This window comes from Macrotis lagotis, chromosome 1, assembly GCF_037893015.1.
Source record: "Macrotis lagotis isolate mMagLag1 chromosome 1, bilby.v1.9.chrom.fasta, whole genome shotgun sequence".
Classification (NCBI taxonomy): domain Eukaryota; kingdom Metazoa; phylum Chordata; class Mammalia; order Peramelemorphia; family Peramelidae; genus Macrotis; species Macrotis lagotis.
This window is the reverse complement of record NC_133658.1, coordinates 290,696,754-290,716,258: the sequence shown is the minus strand read 5'-3', so window position 1 is coordinate 290,716,258 and position 19,505 is coordinate 290,696,754. Positions and strand designations below refer to the sequence as shown.

At 39.4% G+C, this 19,505-nt stretch overlaps 1 protein-coding gene across 1 annotated transcript in view; it reads left to right on the top strand.

Annotated features, from left to right (window-relative positions):
• The window catches only part of NCS1 (neuronal calcium sensor 1), a 110,652-nt gene that overhangs the window by 33,644 nt on the left and 57,503 nt on the right, over positions 1-19,505 (top strand). The window lies entirely within an intron of this gene.

Below are 19,505 nucleotides of genomic sequence, written 5' to 3'. Positions count from 1 at the left end.
TTTTTCCTAACCCCTAAAGGCTTGAATCCCTCCTTCTAGGGCTCAGTCATTTTAGCTGCCTCCTCTGCCAAGGGAAGAGCATAGATGGCAAGCAAATGACAGGCAAATCCAAGTCTCTTGACTGTCTCAGTGACCCAGGTTCAGATTCTGGCTAGCATCTGGCACGGTGGAAAAAGTACCAGACTTGGAGTCAATTAAGATTCAACTTCAAATTCAGCCACAAACTATCCACTTCATCACCTAGTTGCTTCAAGCTACAATTATTATTCCCATTTTAAGATAAGAAAACTCAGGCTGGCAGGGATTAAGTGACTTGCCTAGAGTCATTTAACAAATAAGTATCTGAGACCTAATTTGAATTCAGGACATCTGGATTCTGGTAGCATTCTGTCTACTGTACTACTCTTTTCCTACCTGGGCAGTCAATTAATCTTTCAAAGCTTTACTTTTCTCATCTGAAGTTGGAGGTGCTAGATAATGGATAAAAGTCCCTTCTACCTCTTAACTTCTACTTCACTGTCCCATGAATGGTCCTTCCACTGGCAACTGGATGGACTAATTTCAGAATATCTCATACTGGGATACAGTACAAGTATTGAGTTGGGGGGCAGATGGACCAGGAGCACAGGATTTCCTGGAGGCAGAATGGGTAACACAGAAGACCCATTTAGCTCTCTTAAAGAATGTGTCTCCGGTGGGCTCTGACCTAGCCAAAGAGGAGCGAGGTAGAGGTGGAATTGTCTCTGCTAGGAGGTACTGGGGAAAGGAGGAGCCAGAAGAATTGTGGAGGCAGCTGCCTGGGGCAATTGTTACCAACAGCCATTAGGATTCTTGGAAACCTGTTGTCTTGGGCTTTGTGCAATTGGGTCTTCAGTCCTGGCTCCTCTGCACTGCTGCCTAGCCTAGTTCTTGCCGATTTAAAAAAGAAAGAAAGGAAGAAAGAAAGAAAGGAAAAAAGCAAGGGATTCCTGCTTCATCCATAGTTGAAACATGATTTTTTTTCCCCTCCCTGCTTGGGCAGTTAGAATCACAAACTCTGAATGTCATCACTGTCTGACTCAGCCCTCACAATTTAAGTGAGGAGAAAGTGAGACCCCAAGGGAAACAACTTACAGTAGTATCTGGAAAGTATTTTAGAGTTTATCCTCCTTCCCCTTTTTTTTATGGATAGGAAGACTGAGGCATTCTCTAAGATCCCACAACAACTATGTATCTGCCCTAGAATTTGAATCCATCCAAATCTTACTTGACAGGTCCAGAATTTTAGAAGCAATTAGGAAGAGGATAGAGCACAGGGTTTGCAATCAGGGAGACTCATCTTCTTGAATTCAAATCCTACTTGAGCTATTTCCTATCTTTGTGACCCTGAACAAGTCACTTAACCCTATTTTAACTTCAGTTTCTCACCAAATGATCTGAGGTAATGGCAAACCACTCTAGTATCTTTACCAAGAAAATCCCAAAATGGGTTCATGGAGAGTCAGACATGACAGAAAAACTACTGAACCGCAGAGTCAGAGCTCTATCCACTATCCCAGGAAACTTCTCATGAGGGAGCACCCTCCCCCAGCTCCCCCAATAAGTTAGTAGAAGAGGAAGCACTGGAACCCATTTGCCTTGTGAGGCAGCTGCTAGGGTTTCAGTTCTTAAAGGGCCAATCAAGGGCAGCAAGAGCCCTATTCTCCACTCCCTACTGTGACTTGGAAGCTTCCCAGGTCAAAATGCTCTGGCATTTCTAAATTCCTTGCTCCAATAATTTTCTCCCCTGCCCCCAACCTGATAGTAAATATTATAATCCAATTTAATGGGTGTGGAATCTGTCTCTAATTTTCTTCCTGCATTTTGACCCTCTTGAATTTGGGAGTGGGTTTGCTACAATCATATGGGGGAGGGTGGCTGGGACTCAGGAGGGGGATAGCAGCTTGTTGCCTAGCAGTGTAATTAATGGGATTTCCCCCCTCAGTTGGGCTGGGCTTTAACTCCCCTTGGCTGCCAGGGTAAGAGGTAGGATGGGACATGGCCTTGCATATATGTTTATCATGTGTAATCTGTAAGAATCTGTATGGGCATGTTTCTTTGAGTCTCAGATCTTCTGACTTATGTTCTCTCCCTTTCTCATCTATCTCTGTCAGTTTTTTTTCACTTTCTGAATGAATATATTGTTTATGTCTGACTCTCCCTCCTTTGTGAAGTTTCCTCTGGAGCTTGCCATGAGAATCCTTATCTAAATAACTGCTGGAAAGCCAAACCATCTTGTCTTTGTGGGTCTGGACACTCACTGTGCTCTGAAGATTGAAAAAGCTGGAGAAATAGCTGGCTAGTGTTTTGACAGAGATTGCTGGGATTAGGTGGGAACTCTTTAGCTAAGAAGTGGGGTGCCAAGGTTGCCCCTAATCCCTTTATGCTGCAGGAATATTCCAGAATTTAAAAGTAGAAAGAATATATATAGGTTTGAGAGGGATATTCTAATCTGTTTCTGTTAACTCATTTAGGGACCTTTAAGATGAGGAAATTAAAGGTTTAGAGGAATTAAGTGATTTGCTCAGGGTCACACAGCTAATAAGTATTTGACTCAGGATTCAAACCCAGATCTTTCCAATTTTTAAATTCAATATTCTCTCCATTTTTCCAGGCTGCCTCTCTCTAAAATCCCTAATAGCTTTGTGGTTCCAGGACCATCTATTGTATTAATAGATGAGAAGAGGAGAAAGGGAAGAGGTCCCTCCTTCATTGTTGCCTTCTTAAGTTTTTCCAGAGGCAAAATCTACGAACTTGAAAATATGCTTTTATTTTATTGTTAAAGATATGCTTTAGCAACTTGATTGTTTTGGTATGATTAAGAGACAGCCCTTTCAAGTGTTACTGTGACTGAAAAGTTTTATCACCCATCAGTTATTAATGATTATTAATTGTCAGTAGGAATTGGGACTAGATCTATGATTTCATTGTTATAGAGACTTCTCAGATGAGGAGACTCCCTTTAACAATTCAAACTGACACCTTTCCCCCCATTCATACTCTCAGGGAACTTTCTAGAGCAATGCTGTCTAACTAGGATGCCACAATCAGTATGTGACAGAGTGGAGCTAAGTCTGGTCTTTGGGACTCCAAGGTTGTATTTCTGTTGTCTATCTTGGGTCACCTCTCCATCAGCACATTTATATAGTGAAAATTTTATGAAGCAATATCACATTCTTCGAGGAGAAGGGTCTTTCACCTGTTTATGAGGGGGGGCAGGAACAGAGCCCTAGGAGGTTAGGATACTTGTCCAAGGGCCTTTAGTGGCAGTGTGACTAGATTGGAAGATCCTTAAGGACAGGACCAGATGTAAAATCTTTTATCTCCCCTGCAGTTTTGAATGTTGAGTAACTGTTAGGTGTTTAAGAAATTTTTGGAGGGTAGGGCAGCTTGGTAGCACAGTGGAGTCAGGACAACCTGAGTTCAAATGTGACATTAGAACTTGATCCTTATTAACTGTGTAACCTTGGGTAAGCCACTTAACCATATTGCCCCGTAAACAAACAAAAAGAAATGTTTTTTGAGTGACAGGTGAGAAGTGGGAGCCCTTCAACTCAATCCACCCTGTGCTTGAAGGGGATCAAGCAGATCTAAGAGGAGAGAGATTGAATTGTAGCCCAAAGTGCCTTTGAAACCCAGACAGACTGTGAGGTCATCCTACACATAAAACCAAGATCTTTGTTGATATCAGCCTGGTGACTAAAATAATGCCCATTAACTCCATTTGCCAGGTGAAAAAACTAAGGTAGACAAAATAGTCTTTACTAGATTTTAGATATAATACCCAAAATACAGGACAATAGAATAGACTAGGTTCTACTCTGAAAATTCATCTGGGGATGGTACAGGTTTAGCTTCAAATTTTTCAGACTTTCTCTCTTGTCATGATCTTGGAAGAAACTACTCTTTATTTAATCTCTTTGTGGCTGTTAGGAAGGGATTTTGACTGAATCCATCCAATTTTATGCTTCTGACTACAAATCTATTTGTCTTTTCACTGTATGTAATATGCCAGCCCTGTTCTAAACTGTATAGAAGTCTCAGAGAAGTAGAAGATAAGTTTCCTGCATGTTCATGGTCTAAGTGGGCTGACACAGCAGGAACCCAGTAAGTGATAAGACATTTATAAGAAATGTTGTTGTAGGATGTTCTACAGATAGAGCAAGGCTTAGAGCAGGTAGGGTTTTGACTTGTAAATTGATCCATTAGGGAGCTCACTTCAGTGTTCTTATATCTATGCCTTTTCTCTCTTGATTGGCCCCCACTACTGGTGTTTTTCTTCTGAAATTATCTTCCATTTATACTTTCAATATGTTTTTTATTATAATATTTTTTATTTTTTAAACTTAAATATAAAAGAAAAAAGACATGGTCATGTGCTTAGCAAAACATAAGAGGATTCATAATATAAATCAATAAATGTGCATTTAAAAAAAGCCTATATAATAAATACTACAGATCATGCTCAAAATTGTCCATCTTTTCTTTGCTCCCTTGTAGGTTTTCTTCTATGCTTTGCTTGTTTATTTTTTTCCTCCATCCCCAGGAAGGCTACAATTAAGCATGTATCTATAGCTACACATACACATATATACATGCTTATATAATCATACTCATACCTATATAACCATATAATACTTATATATACATAGATACCTGCACATATTCATAGATATTTATATATTTGGTTTGTATGCAGCTCTCATTTTGATAGCATTTCCTGAAAGCAATAATCCCTTTGAATATCTTGTACAATTTCTTTCCCCCACTGTTTGTCTCCCCCATTAAAATGTGAGCTCCTAGAGGGTAGGAGCATTGTCTTTTGCCTTTCTGTATATCCACAGGGCTTGGATAAATAAGCATTTAATAATTACTTCTTGATTAACAGGCACAAGTTTGCACAGGTATCTTTATGCTTGTGATCTATGTATGTTTCTAGTCCTCTGATTGTTAATCATTCTCCCAAGGTTGCTGAGAAATGCCATGTCTGAGAGTCCCTTGTTTCATATAGAAATATTTTTGCAAAGGACATGCAGGGAAAGAGAAATCAAGGGCCACCCTTCTGTCTCCCTTGCCTCTTGAGAAAGTAAAAATTGGATTGTTTGGAGGGTGCCACTCAGCTGACATGAGCCCCATTCTTAACTTGTCTTATCTTGCTCATTCTTGATCCCAGAGCAGCTCTTCCAGGCTCTTCTAGGAAGGTTTAATCCACTCCAACTAAGAGTGGTTGGCTTCCCTTTCCTTTATTCCTATACTGGGCCTCTATAGACCTTTGTTTCTTCATCCCTAAAATGAAGATGTTGGATTAGAAGGCCTTTAAGGTGTCTCACAGCTCCAAATTCAGAGTCTGATATTCTATCTCTCCTGTTCAGTGACTTTTGCTTGAAAAGTAAGAGGAATTTAATCAGGGAAGAGAAAGCTCAGCAGAAAAATGCCCTTTTGCTGAGAAGAGCCTTAAGCCTTGCTGATTGTGGTTATGAGGAAGAAGGGATTGTGAAATCCACCTCTTTGGACAGTAGAAAGAGAAACATTGAGACCCATGAAGAAGCCAGAGAGTGTTTCATTAAAAGCCTATCTGTGCCTCTGCAGCCTGTACTTCCTGAGAAAGGAATGTCTAAACTCCATCTCATCTTCCCTTCTTTGTGTCCTCAAGACAGCATCTGGAAAATGAGCTGGTTGAGTCAGCCAGGTCCTGGTCTCATTCTAGGAGTGAGGTGGCCAAGGGGATTCAAGAGGACTTTGGGCACATGGGCACTTATGGGACAGCACAATTATTTTTTTTTTATTTAGGTTTTTTTTGTTTTTTGTTTTTTGCAAAGCAAATGGGGTTAAGTGGCTTGCCCAAGGCCACACAGTTAGGTAATTATTAAGTGTCTGAGGCTGGATTTGAACTCAGGTACTCCTGACTCCAGGGCCAGTGCTCTATCCATTACACCACCTAGCCACTCCTGGGACAGCATAATTTTGCCAAGAGTCAGGACAGACCAAAAAGGTGGTAAGAATATGATAAAACTAATTTACCTCACTCTTTGGGGCCTGGTGAGGCTCCTAGAGAATAATTGGGGAGTGGGGGGCAGCATGGAATTTAGGAGTGAAAGAGAGGAGTAGCTGTGCTAACCTGAGCAAGCTGAGGAAGGTACAAGGAGCTGTCCCACTATCATCAGGCAAAAAGATACCTGCTAGGGGATACAAGGAGACTGGGGTCTGCCTTTTATAAACAGAGCAAGCTGGACTTCATAGATCATAGATTTAAAACTGGAAGTGATTTTAGAACCTTTCCAAGTCAATCCCTTCATTTTATAGATGAAAAAATTGAGACTAGGATATAAAGTGATTTGCCCAGGGTTACACAGCTATGAAAAATGGCTAGTTAATATTTATACTTTTCTTGTCTGTAAATTGGTTTTCATATGTCATTTTATTTGATCCTAAGAACAACAGTATATGAGGTAGGTGCTATTGAGATCCTCATTTTGAGGCTCAAAAAGATTAAGTGACTTGTGCAGGGTCACACAATTAGTAAATCTGAGTTGAGATTTGCACCCACATCTTTCTAATTCCAAATCCAGTGTGCTATCCACTTGGCCACCCTGCCTTAATCGAAGAACTTACATTTATATGATGTCCTGAGGGTTTAGAGTGCTTTCTAAGCAACAGCTCTGTAAGGGAGCCAGGGTAAGTAAACATGTTTAGTTAAGTGATTCATAACCAGTACATGGCAAAACTGGGATCTGAACCTAAATCTCCTGGGTCCAAGACTAGAGATTGTTTTACCCCCCCATAAAATGGCCCCTACTATTTATCTCTACTATGAAAAGTCTTATCTGTGGTAGAGTTTAAATTCATAACTGAGGATAGGAATATGCTTAGGCAATGTTGGTGAAGAGCCATTTCTTTGAAGATGGTGAAAAGACCTATGAATCAAGGTTTATGACCCTATCTCAATTCTGTTACTTAATGCCTTGTGTGACCTTGGGTAAATGATGTCATCTCTCTGGGTTTTATTTTCCTATTCTGTCAAATAAAGAGATTCAGATTGACTAGAGTCTCCAATTCCCTGAATTCTCTACTCCAAACTCTCCTTGGTGCAATAAGAGCCCTTGCCTTCTTCTTTCCTTACCCCCACCCTCCAACTCTGTTTGAACTGAGTTTCAGTCAGGGAGAAGAGGTGGAGGGTGGGGAAATGGACATCAGACTCAACATTTTATACTGTGTTCCTGGGACTGTAAGTTCCTTTTATAAGTTCCTTGGCAGATAAAAACTCCTTGAAATACAGAGGAAAAACACAGAGAATAAAGTCCCTAGTAGAAGTTGATGAGGAGAAGTGAGTGACTCTAGTCTACTGAAGAAGTTTCCAGCTGCCTTTGACATTGGATCCTCCCTAGGAGAGTGGGGATTCTGGGTGTAGATCTAGGAGCTCAATGAGGACAAAGAAAGTCTAGCTCTCCACCACCTCTCACTGGTATAAGAGGGGATTTAAAGAAGATTAAGAAGGTCCCTCACCTCCAGAAGCTTAGTCTAGTTAGTGGAGCAATTTATAGATACTACCAAGAAGTAGTTTTTAGGGTGGTATATGATAAAAAAAATATGGTAAAAATAATTAGAACTATTCCCATATGAAATGACCTCTATCATGAAGTGATTCGTTCCTATCTCTGTAGATCTTTGATTAGGGTTTGGACATTCCTTCATTAAGGACACTGTAGAAGGCTTTTAGAAGTTTGGAGAAAGATAAAATATGCTTTAGATTTGTGTAATCAGTGTATTGGATTACTTATATGCTGACTATCTATTAGCCTGAGTTAGTTTTTAATAATTTGCTTTGAGCTCCTTGTTGGAAAGGAACTCTCCAAGCAAGTAGATACAGGTCATTGGGATTAAGCAATAATTCATCTGACAAGCATTTATTAAATACTATGTGGCAGGTAATGGACTAATAAGCATTGAGATTAAAAGTGAAACAACTCAAAGAGCTTGTATTTCTTTTTCCCTTAAATTAATGCTCTATTGTCATTTGCAATCTTGTAATATTGAAGACCTTCCATAGCACAATATATAACATGGAGAAGACAAAATTTTAGCTTGGATTCTACAATGAAAAGCAATGACATTAATGAACAAGTCTGAGTTCTTTCTTCCCCTGCTGACCAATGAATTTTAACTTCTCAAAGGAGTAATTTTTTTTGTTTTTATAAAGATTTTAGTTATTTTGAGTTTTACAATTTTTCCCCTATTCTTGTTTCCCTCCCCACCCCACCCCACCCCCAGAAGGTAGTCTGTTAGTCTTTACATTGTTTCCATGGTATACATTAATCTAAGTTGAATGGGATGAGAGAGAAATCATATCCTTAAGGAAAAAAATAAAGTATAAGAGATAAGCAAAATTACATAATAAGATAACAGATTTTTTTTTTCTAAATTGAAGGTAATAGTCTTTGGTCTTTGTTCAAACTCTACAATTTTTTCTCTGGATACAGATGGTATTCTCCATCTCAGATAGCACCAAATTGTCCCTGATTGTTACACTGATGGAATGAGAAAGTCCATCAAGGTTGATCATCACCCCATGTTGCTGTTAGGATGCATAATGTTTTTCTGGTTCTAGAGCTCATATTTCTAATGAGCAAGATAATTGTTTATAACTATCAGGGGTCACTGGCTCGCAGGGTTTGGAGGTTCAAGGTGGAAAGCAAAAGTGAGAGGAATAGTTATTTTTCTGTTTTGACCCCCATTTTTGGAATTTTGAGAATGGCTAATCTTCTCAAAATTCAGTTTTCTACCCACACTAGGTGGGCCTATTCCTTAAATTACCAACCTTACTTCACTAAATATTTGGGAAGGGGGAATAATGAGGAAGACAATGACTCCCCTTCTTTCATCACTAGACTTGGCTACCTGCCTTAACTTTAGCCTGAGAGGCAGAAGACAAATCCACTTTCAGTTTTGTTTTGAGGGAATTTGTCAAAAATCAATCAATAATCATAAAATCCTTTGTCAAAGCTTAGAGCCCCCAAACTAAGATAAAAAAGAAAGAAATATCCTAGCTATTTTAGAGAGAAAGGTTTGAATTTTGTCTCCTTTCTATCAATCTCAGCTATTTATTAGCCTACTCTATTATAGTCCCTGTTCACAGTTAAGAGCAAACAGGAATAACAAAGAAATTATAGGCAGTCATAATTTTATATGGGAGGGGATAGTTTCTAAAGCAATATGAAAAATCATGGAGAACTTATGGAATAGAAAAATCTTGCAGTAAATGCATAAATGTTTGCAAGCCTGAAGGAGGGGATAGGAGCAACAGGAATTAAACGTTTCATCAGTCATACCCAAGGTTCTAGTCATACCCATGTTGGTGACATGACTCTGAAATTCAGGAGATAGTTTAGGGATCCAAAATGGAGGCAGCATGGTCTCCTGGGATGGTGCTGGTCATGGACAAAGGAAGATTTGAATTCAAATTTCACCCCAGCTACTGATAGGTTACATAAATCTCATTGAGTCACCTAACCTTTCTGATTCTCAGCTTTTTCATGTGTAAAATGTGGAGGGAGGGAAGTACACAAGATGATTTCTCTGGTCTTTCTAAATATATGATCCTCTGGGGGTGGCTTGGTGGTACAGTGGACAGAGCACCAGCCCTGGAGTCAGGAGTACCTGAGTTCAAATCTGGCCTCAAACACTTAATAATTATCTAGCTGTGTGGCCTTGGGCAAGTCACTTAACCCCATTGCCTTGTAAAAACTTAAAAAAAAAAGAATGAAGGACAAATATATGATCCTCTGATGGATAATCTCAAACTTGGTTCTATTTGATTTGAAATACATTTTTAATTTTTTGGGAATACCAAATTTATCTTAAGTTGACCTCAGGCTTTAAAGTACTTAGTGAATAGTAAATGCTTAATGAATACAGTTTGTTCATTTATTCAAAACAATTATCTTTCACAAGCCCATTTCAACTTCAACCACAGTCTAGATATTTTGTTGGTCAAAGATCTTAACAGTGAGTCATCATCAAGAAGACAGTGAATGACCATAGAGGTTTATGAGGTCAATCACTAAAAGAGCATAAAGATAAAGAAAAAATAGCTCTGGATAGAACCTCAGATTATATTTAGAGTTAGTAGACAAGGAATGGATAATGACTGAGCAAATAACATTAGGATAGAGAAGTAGAAGAACAACCAAGAAAAAGCTGTGTAATTAAATATATACTAAGAGGAAGTATTCTGGAAGAGAGGTTGATCAATAATGCCAATGTTGATACTGCAGAGAAGTCAAGAAGGGTAGAAATTCTGAAAAAGCCATGGTTTCTAAAAAAAATGAAAGATAATAATCTCTTATTTGGAGAAAGCACTTTCATCAGAGTGATGAATTCAGAAGCCAGTTTGCAGAGGTTTCTGAGTTAGAGGAAATGAAGGGGAGGCACTGATTGTGGAAGCCTTTATCAAGTTTAGCTGAAAAAAGGAGAGATATAAGACAATAGTTATCAAGAATGGTAGGTTTTAATGAGCTCTTTGGCGGGGGCAGGGTTCCATTTATTTTGTTTTTAGGATGGAAGAGTCCTTGGCAGGTTTGTAGATAACAGGAAAAAAGACCTAAACTAGAGAGAAGCTGAAAATGGGGGTAGTTATAGTAGGGGCAATCTAATCAAGGTGAGCTCAGGGATATAAAGGAATTAAGGGGAGAAAAGGGCTACTTCATCAAAAATCTTAGTATGATAAATGAACAAAGTAGGTCAGCCCTCTGAAAAGCAGGCTGGGAAAATCCCTAGACTCTGTCATTGGGCAGAGCATCTGAAAATTGATGTCTGGGCTATACCTTATCTCCTATGAATAGGTAAATGGCAGATCCTCTCCTAACTCTTACTCTCTCCCCTCCATCTGCCAAAAGGCACACAATTTCATTTTTTTTAAGTTTTTTTTTTTTTGTAAGGCAATGGGGTTAAGTGGCTTGCCCAAGGCCACACAGCTAGGTAATTATTAAGTGTCTGAGACCAGATTTGAACCCAGGTACTCCTGACTCCAGGACCAGTGCTTTATCCACTGCGCCACCTAGCCTCCCCAGGCACACAATTTCTTAACAAAGAGGGATGGGATGGTAGTGGTAGGACAGGAAAGAGTCTGGGGGTCTAGCCCAGTTAGAAGTGATTTGATTCCTATTGGCATTCTAGAAACTGGTGCCCCCATTGGAGGTGAGAACCCTAGAGTCAGTCCTATTAATTTCATGCTTGGTTGGCAGTGATAGGGGAAGGGAAGGGACTGGATTTAGCCAAACATAGGATATCTCAGGGAAGGATGGAGGAAAAAAAAAGCAGGACCTAGTTTTTCAGATAGAAGTGGTAATGGTGTGGGGTGGGGTGAAGGTTTGCTAGTTATTTTCACCTCATAATACAGCCTTTGTTCCCACAATTGTTTCTGAGTAAAGGGCAACTGTGACTGTCTATGGGGGAGAACCTGGGATTTCTGAGGTAGGAATATAGTTTCCTAATTTAAAAAAAATTGAATTTGTGACTTCTTTGAGGCTTGGAAACTCCTAGTAAGAATATTTCCTCTGCCAATTAAGACAGGCACTTGTCTCTGCAATCTACATTCTTAGAGAGTCTTATGGAGCAATAAAGTTGTTATTTTGGTCACCTAGGTGGGACAGTGTATAGAATACTAGGCTTGGAGTCAGAAAACCTGAGTTCAAATCCAGTTTCAGATACTTCTAGCTGTGAGACCATGGGCAAGTCCCTTAAGCTGTAAAAGGGGAATAATACTAACACTTATCTCCCAGGACCTTTGTGAGGATCAAGCAAAATAATTTTAAAGCTCTTAACATAGTGACCAGCACTTTTAGCTATTTATTATTATTATTATTATTATTATTATTATTATTTAGGTTTTTGCAAGGCAATGGGGTTAAGTGGCTTGCCCAAGGCTATACAATTAGGTAATTATTAAGTGTCTGAGGCTGGATTTGAACTCAGGTACTCCTGACTCCAGGGCTGGCACTATCCACTGTGCCACTTAGCTGCCCCAGCTATTATTATTTTTATTTGCCTAGGGTTATATAAGCCAATATGTGAGGTCAACTAATTAGGTAATACTATTTATTTATTTTTACTTTTTTTTTGTGTGTGGGGGTAATGACTTACCCAAGATCACACAATTAAGTATCAAGTATCAATGAATTCAAATTTGAACTCAGGTCCTCCTGATGCCAGGGCCACTGCTCTATCCACTAGACCACCTAGTTGCCCTAATACTATTTGTTTTTATGTATATATGTTACTCTTCTTAGATAATTGATGGTTTGGTGGATGGATACCTCTGGAGACTGGATTTTATCTCAAAGGAATTAAAAAGAATAATGGAAATTGTGGTGATTTTGGCTTTTGGTCATCTGTAAATAGTTGCTGTCTTTCATTCACGGGCTATAGGTATGAATAGCTCAATGCTGGAAATTAGAAGGTGAGCTAGGGGACAATGAAGAAAAGAATGGAGAGACCTGGGTTCAAGTTAGGTAAAGAAAACTAAGTTTTCTAGAAGAGGAATCAAGGTGGTTTGGATTTAAGAGTATCCTGGACCTAGTCAGGAAGACCAGAGTTGAACTTTGACCATTGACAGTAGCTGTGTGACCCTGGGTCTGCCTCAGCTTTCTCAACTGTAAAATGGGGATACTAGTAGTGAAGTAGAGGAAATGCTAAGAGAAATACATTAGAGGACACATTTTCTGGCAACAGTGGTTGCCTGCCAGCATTGTTATGAGGTTCAAATGAAGTCATATTTGTAAAGAGTTCAGCATAGTGTTCCTGACATATAATAGGTATTTAATAAATGCTTTTTAACTTTCCCTGAGAGGGGACTATTCAAACTGAGATTCAGGAGACCCTTATCTTCTATTTACCAACCAGGTTTTCATCCAGGAAAGGGAAGGGAGGTGGGAAAATAAGTCTTAATCAACTAATACAGTTCTTTTACCCCTACATTGAAGTAAAATACAGTCATATTCCATCATAACAAGGGTTGAAGAATTTAGTTAGTCTATGGAACAAATTGAATCTTTTTTGAACAGAACTGCATGCAGTCAGATTGATACACCTTTCTTAGTACAGAATATGGATATCAGTCCTATGCTCAAGTACCAATGTCATAAGGGAGTGCCACTGGAAATGTGTCATGGAAAGAATGATTTCTGCAGTGAGGTAGATAATGTTTGAGTTGGAATGGGAAGGCCTTGCTCTTCTATTTACCCACGTGATCTCGAATTAAGCACTTCACCTTGCTCACCCTCAGTTTTCTCTTTTGTAGAACCTGGGGATTAGGCTAGGTGACTTCCTCCTGTGATGATACAGAAATTATGGACATAAAAACCTAGGTTTTGTTAAGCTTAAGTGAAGGAGTTAGAAAAATAACCCTGAACAAAAATTGGAGTTTCTGACAAAGACTTTATAAAGAAAAATTGTCAGAGAGAACTATTTTTACATATAGCAATCTTTATGGCCTATTAGACCATTCAAACAGATTCATTATCTCTTGCTTCTTTTAATTAAGTTTGAGCAAACTAAGAAGAAATTAATAAGTAGACTAAAGTTATAGATTTAAATATTGTTTGTAAAATCCCACACTTAATAAAACTAAGAGGTTAGGTTTTTTTTTTTTGCAAGGCAAATGGGGTTAAGTGGCTTGCCCAAGGCCACACAGCTAGGTAATTATTAAGTGTCTGAGACCAGATTTGAACCCAGGTAGTCCTGATTCCAGGGCCAGTGCTTTATCCACTGCACCACCTAGCCACCCTTAAGAGGTTAAGATTTATTTGACACAAACATAACCTAGGGGTCTGGAACAAAAGAATTCTTTCACTGATAAAATCTCTTGGGTGTGTCATTTTTTCATCAATAAAACAAGTTACTTAGGAAAGCCTTGACTTCATTTTTGGTCTCTTATCTGAGGAATGTTTGAGACCATAAGTAAATTTTCACATCTCTTGGGACAGGCTTCAGTCTGGAGTTGGAGTTTAGCTCTTTTGCCTTATACTAGCTGTGTGACTGGTTAAATTATTTAATTTTTCACTTTTTTCATCTGGAAAATGAAAGGAGTTGAATTGTATGTCTAAAGTCCTTTGCTAAAGGACCTAAATACCATGATTCTGGGCACCAGATTTCAAAACATGACAATCTTGTTGGAGATCCAGGGCTAGACAACTCAGTGGAAGCTCTGGAATTTAGGATATGTACCCAGATTTTTCTAATCTCAATTGGTCCTTAATTGCAGCGAGGTAATCTTTTTACTACTCCTTAATTGATTCTGTCTCCCTGTAACAGCCATCCCAAACAAAAAGGAAACCTTTACTAATAGAACCCCCTCACAACATCCTTTTAGTTGAGGATCTTGTCTCTCAAACTTTATCAGAGAAAGAGAAAGAAGACAGAGGAAGAGAGAGGAGAGGGAAAGGTGAGAGTATCATCACCCATCATTTCTTCTTTTATTCCAGTCTTTGATGAAGAGGAGCTTCTCACCAAGGCCAATCCCTCTATATATACACCCTCAATCCCATCTGTCTTCTTTATTTTATTTTTATTAGATTTTTGCAAGGCAAATGGGGTTAAGTGGCTTGCCCAAGGCCACATAGCTAGGTAATTATTAAGTGTTTGAGGCCGGATTTGAACCCAGGTACTCCTGACTCCAGGGCCGGGTGCTTTATACACTGTGCCACCTAGCCACCCCATCTGTCTTCTTTAGCAGACTGCTTCTACTCTTCTTCCTATTCTAATCTTCAGATTTTTCTTATCTACATGTTATTTACCTGCTGACTACAAAAGCTCATTTTACTGTTCCTAATTACTGTTGTCCTTTTCTCATCCACACTTGAGAAAGTTATCCACAATCTGTGTGGATTCTACTTAATCTCCTTCCCCTCTTAATCCTCTGCAATCTGGCTGCTGATTTCATCACTGAATTGATCTTGACATCTCTGCAATTGCCTCTTTCTGAATACTTTCTTTCTTTGGAATTTTTAATGACACTGCTCTCCTTTGTTTCTTCTAGCTATCTAAACTTCCCAGCTGTCTTTTCTTATTCATTATTTGTGTCATGTCCACTAATTGGGTATAACCCAAAGCTCTGTCTTGAACTATCTTTTCTTTTTCTCTCTATACTCTCTCAATGATTGACTGGATCAACTTCTACAAGTTAAATCTATGGTATATCTATATCCGTGGTAGATATAGATCCGGCCCTAGTCTCTCTCCTGAGTACTAATTCAGTAGCTCTAATTGTCTAAAGTTAGACAAATGGATGTCTCATAGGCATCCCAAACTTATGTCTACAACATAATTTATTTTCTTACCCCCTCAAACCAACCCTTTTGTGAACTAATCTTCATTCATTCATTCATTTATTTATTTGTCTATTTATCTATCTAGGGCACTGGGTCATATAGGTTTATTTCATTGGCATTAGCCTCAGTTCCTCACTCTTGGCTCACCTCCCAAATCCAATTAGTTGCCCTGTTATTTCTATCTCCACAGCAGTTATTACTACATCCATTCATAGGATCCTGCCCTCATAACCTTTTTCTTGAACTATTGCAAAGACCTCTTATTTGATCTTCTTGCCTTAGGCCTCCCCTTCCTCCAAACCAACTTTCACCCAGTTACTAAAATGATTTGAGCACGTTACACATACTGTCTCTCCCCTACCCCCACTCCCCATTCAGTTAACTATAGTGGTTCCCTCTTGCCTATAGATCAGTCATAAATTCTTGTTTGGTATCTCTTCAAAACCTGGCCACTTTCTGCCTTCCCAGTTTCCTTATGCATTATAATCTAGGTGTTCTGACCTGTTGGCTATTCTGCACACTATCCCTCCCCTCCAGCTTCCCCCATCCCCAACTTAGCTGTTAGTACATTCCCTTTCTAAAGCATTTCATATTCAGTTTATTTATATTTAAATGTTGTATGTTGTTTTTGTCATTAGAATATAAGTTCCTTGAGGGACTTTATCTTTGTATCTCTTCATGGTCCAGTTAGAGTGGTGTAATGAAGATGTTTAGTTAACCAACCTGATTGCTTTGGAGCTTACTGTCCTGTGTGTGTAAGGGGTGTGTAAGATGGGGCTCTGGAGACTGATCTTCACTTCTGCTTGCCCTTCACCTCCCCACCATATTTCTTAATAGAAAGCTGTTGTGTTGAACACCAGGTGTTTTTTTATCTTTGAACCAGAAATTTCCTGTCAGCCCTACAGCTGTTAAGATGCTCTTCTCTCACACAGAGCTTTGGGACTTGATTATATATTCTCATACAGTGTTAGAGTCCCAGAAATCATCTAACTCCACCTCCTTATTTTAAAGATGATGAAACTGAGGCTCAGAGAAAGGGAAAGAAAGGCAAGTGATACTTGAAACAGCTGAGAGAAGAATGAATCACTCAATTTTTGTTATTTGAACAATAACAAAAGGTTTCAGTCGTGTCTGACTCTTTGTTGACCCTTTTTGGAATTTTCTTGGGAAAGATACTGGAGTGAATGTCCGGGATCACACAGCTAGCAAGTATCTGGGTTTAGATTTGAACTCAGATCTTCCTGACTCCAGGGCCAGGGCTTCAGTCACTATACTATCTAGTTGTCTGAATCAATGAATATAAGACACGAATATTTCCTTTTCCCTGGCCTTGCCCAATAGAGAGGACAGGTCTGGTTTATTGTCCTGGTTTGTTCTTCCTTTGATGAGAGAGAGAGATAGGGAGCAGGACCCTGGTAAGGCAGAGCTACCCATCCACATCTAGAATGTCTTACCAGTAGTTTTTGAATGGAATGAACACAAGTAGAATTGGGGATGAGAAAAATGTTACAGAAATCATACAAGGCTTGCACCAGAGCTGGCAGGCATTTGCGATTCTGATAGAGGATGGAACTACTGAGGAGGCTGTGGGAGAGAGGAAGGAGCAGGTGGTTAGACCAGAAGATGAAAGCTACTCCTCTTTGGCCCCAGCTGTGGAGCAATTAAAAACTCTCAGGTCCTTTTACTAAGCTGGGAGCAAACCTTCAAGGGAGCTTGTTTTCCTAAAGGTTAATTACTACTTAAAAGAGGTGGCTTCCCTCCTTTTTCTCCTTGGCTTGGCTGTCTGCACACATTATGCAGCATCTCCCCACAGGGGCCAGCAGGGATGCTCAGGGCTTGGAGAGGAATGCTACTCCAGCTACTCTGGGCTTCCCAGCTGCCTGCCTGCATCACAGATGCTGCTGGGGCTGGTGGGAAAAAGTCCATTCCAATTCATATTTCAGAAATGCAGAAGCATTGATGGAGGGAAGACATGCTGGCAGAAAAACCTACCTTTTCAGCATCCCCCTCCCCAGAGAGCACCCATTGTAAGACTGAAGAGCAGGATTAGTATCAGTAAAGAAACAGGAGGATTAACTCTGTACTGGAATAAGAGTCCTGAACTACCCCTTCTACAACTCATTGTGCAATTCTGGGGCCTCTCTAGTCTCAGTTTCCTCATCTACTAGATGGAAATAATATACCCTATTTTCTTATGGGTGTGCATAGAATCAAATGAGATAATTCAGATTAAAGCACTTTGGAGATTATAAGCATTATTAAAATAATAATGATGATTGTATATTTATAATTATTTATATTATTACCAAATTCTTCTTATTACTATTATATATTATTCCCCTGGGAGGCCTCCTAAAGTTGTTCTCCCCACTCCATCTCTTACTGAGGATGGGAGAATCTGGAACATTAATTAGACAGAAGTTTTTCTACTATCCAAATTCCTGAAGTTAGGATGTGTTGTTCCCTGGAGACTTACAGAGATCTGAGCTATATAAATACTTATTAGAACTTTCCCAGATTTTGGGGGTAATAATGTTATAGCCAAGGACCCTCTTCTTTTATCCCTGGTCTGACTGTATGATGAGTTAGGCAATGAAACAGGTGGCTGGAGACCTGTAGAATCTCTTCTTTTGGTGATGCAGAGCAAAGGACTCAGTTCTTATGTCCTTCATCTCCCTGGTCCTGAATCCCATCCTTATCCATCCGCTGTAGAGGTGGGGTGATTTTCCACGCCAGAATCCTTCTCTCTTCTCTCTTCTCTCTCACCTGCACCCCCTCCCTCTTCATCTCAAGCTTGGCTTGCCTGGGCCATACCTAGTTTCTTCTGTCTTTGTTTTGCCATGGAGAGAGTTGTGCTCCCCTCCCCTTGCTTGCATCCCCTGCCAGATACATTTGAAATCTTTCTTTCAGAAAATTGCTTTCTTTTATTTGAGGTCTTGCCATCCTAAGTAATTGGCATCTTCTCCTGCTGCCTCGGTCTCTATTTTTATCAGCTGCTTGCACATTGACACATCTTCCCTCTGCCTCATTATCTTACTCAATTTCAAGTCTATTGCAGCTTTTAAGATTGGTTTGGAAGGTGAAAGAACATGCTAACCAGGAGCTTTCCAGGTAGGCTTGTCTCTGGGTCCTGGAGGGTCAGGGGACTGTGGTTGTGGTCCCATATTATCCCTGTTTCTTTGACCTGGACTCAGCAGAAGGGTTCATCTGAGCCCTCAACTCTCAGAAGAAATCTAAATCTGCTAAGCGTAGAATAATGATACCACAGGTTCCCCAAATCTAAGATTGAAAATGAGATGATCAATTCAAAGTTTTCAGCATTACAGTTGGCCTTGCCTTCTGAATTTTCTTCCAATTAATTTTAATCACAAAGAATTAAGTGCCTGTTATGTTCCCAGGACTGTGCTAGGTACTCTCTCTCTCTCTCTCTCTCTCTCTCTCTCTCTCTCATATATATATATATATATATATATATATATATATATATACGCATATATATCTATATATACATATGTATGCACATACATATGTGGGCAAACATAAAACAATCTCTGGTTGACTTCAAGGAATTTGTAGCCTAATGGGGAAGATAATATCCAAGATAATATCCAAATTAATTTTGGAGAGGAAGGTGGGACTAACAGTTAAGAAGATGAGGAAAGCCTCTGGAAACAGGTAGTATTTAAGAAAACTAGAGATCTCAGGAGGCAGAGGTGTGAAGAAGGGAATTGTAGGCAGGAGTAAAAGCCAAGGCAAAGACACAGTGATTGGAAATGGAGCTCCAATAAAAACAGTTAATATTTATATGGCTTTTATTATGTAATAGGTACTCTGCTAAAGGCTTTAGAGTTATTATCTCATGTGATCCTCCTGGGAGTTAGGTGTTATTTATTATTCCATTTTACAGATAAGGAAACTGAGGCAAATAGAGGGTAAGTGACTTGCCCAGGCCACACCACTAGTAAGTATTTGTAGCTGGATTTGAACTCAGGTTTTCCTCACTCCAAAGCTGTCATTTTATCTACTTTGCCAACAAGTGCTTCGAGTATGAAGAGGAGCAAGTATATAATATGGCTGGATCACAAGTGAGTGGAGGGGAATTTAAGTATAAGAAGACTAGAAAAGCTGAAAGGGGCTCAGGAATGAAGAAATTTAAGTGCCAAA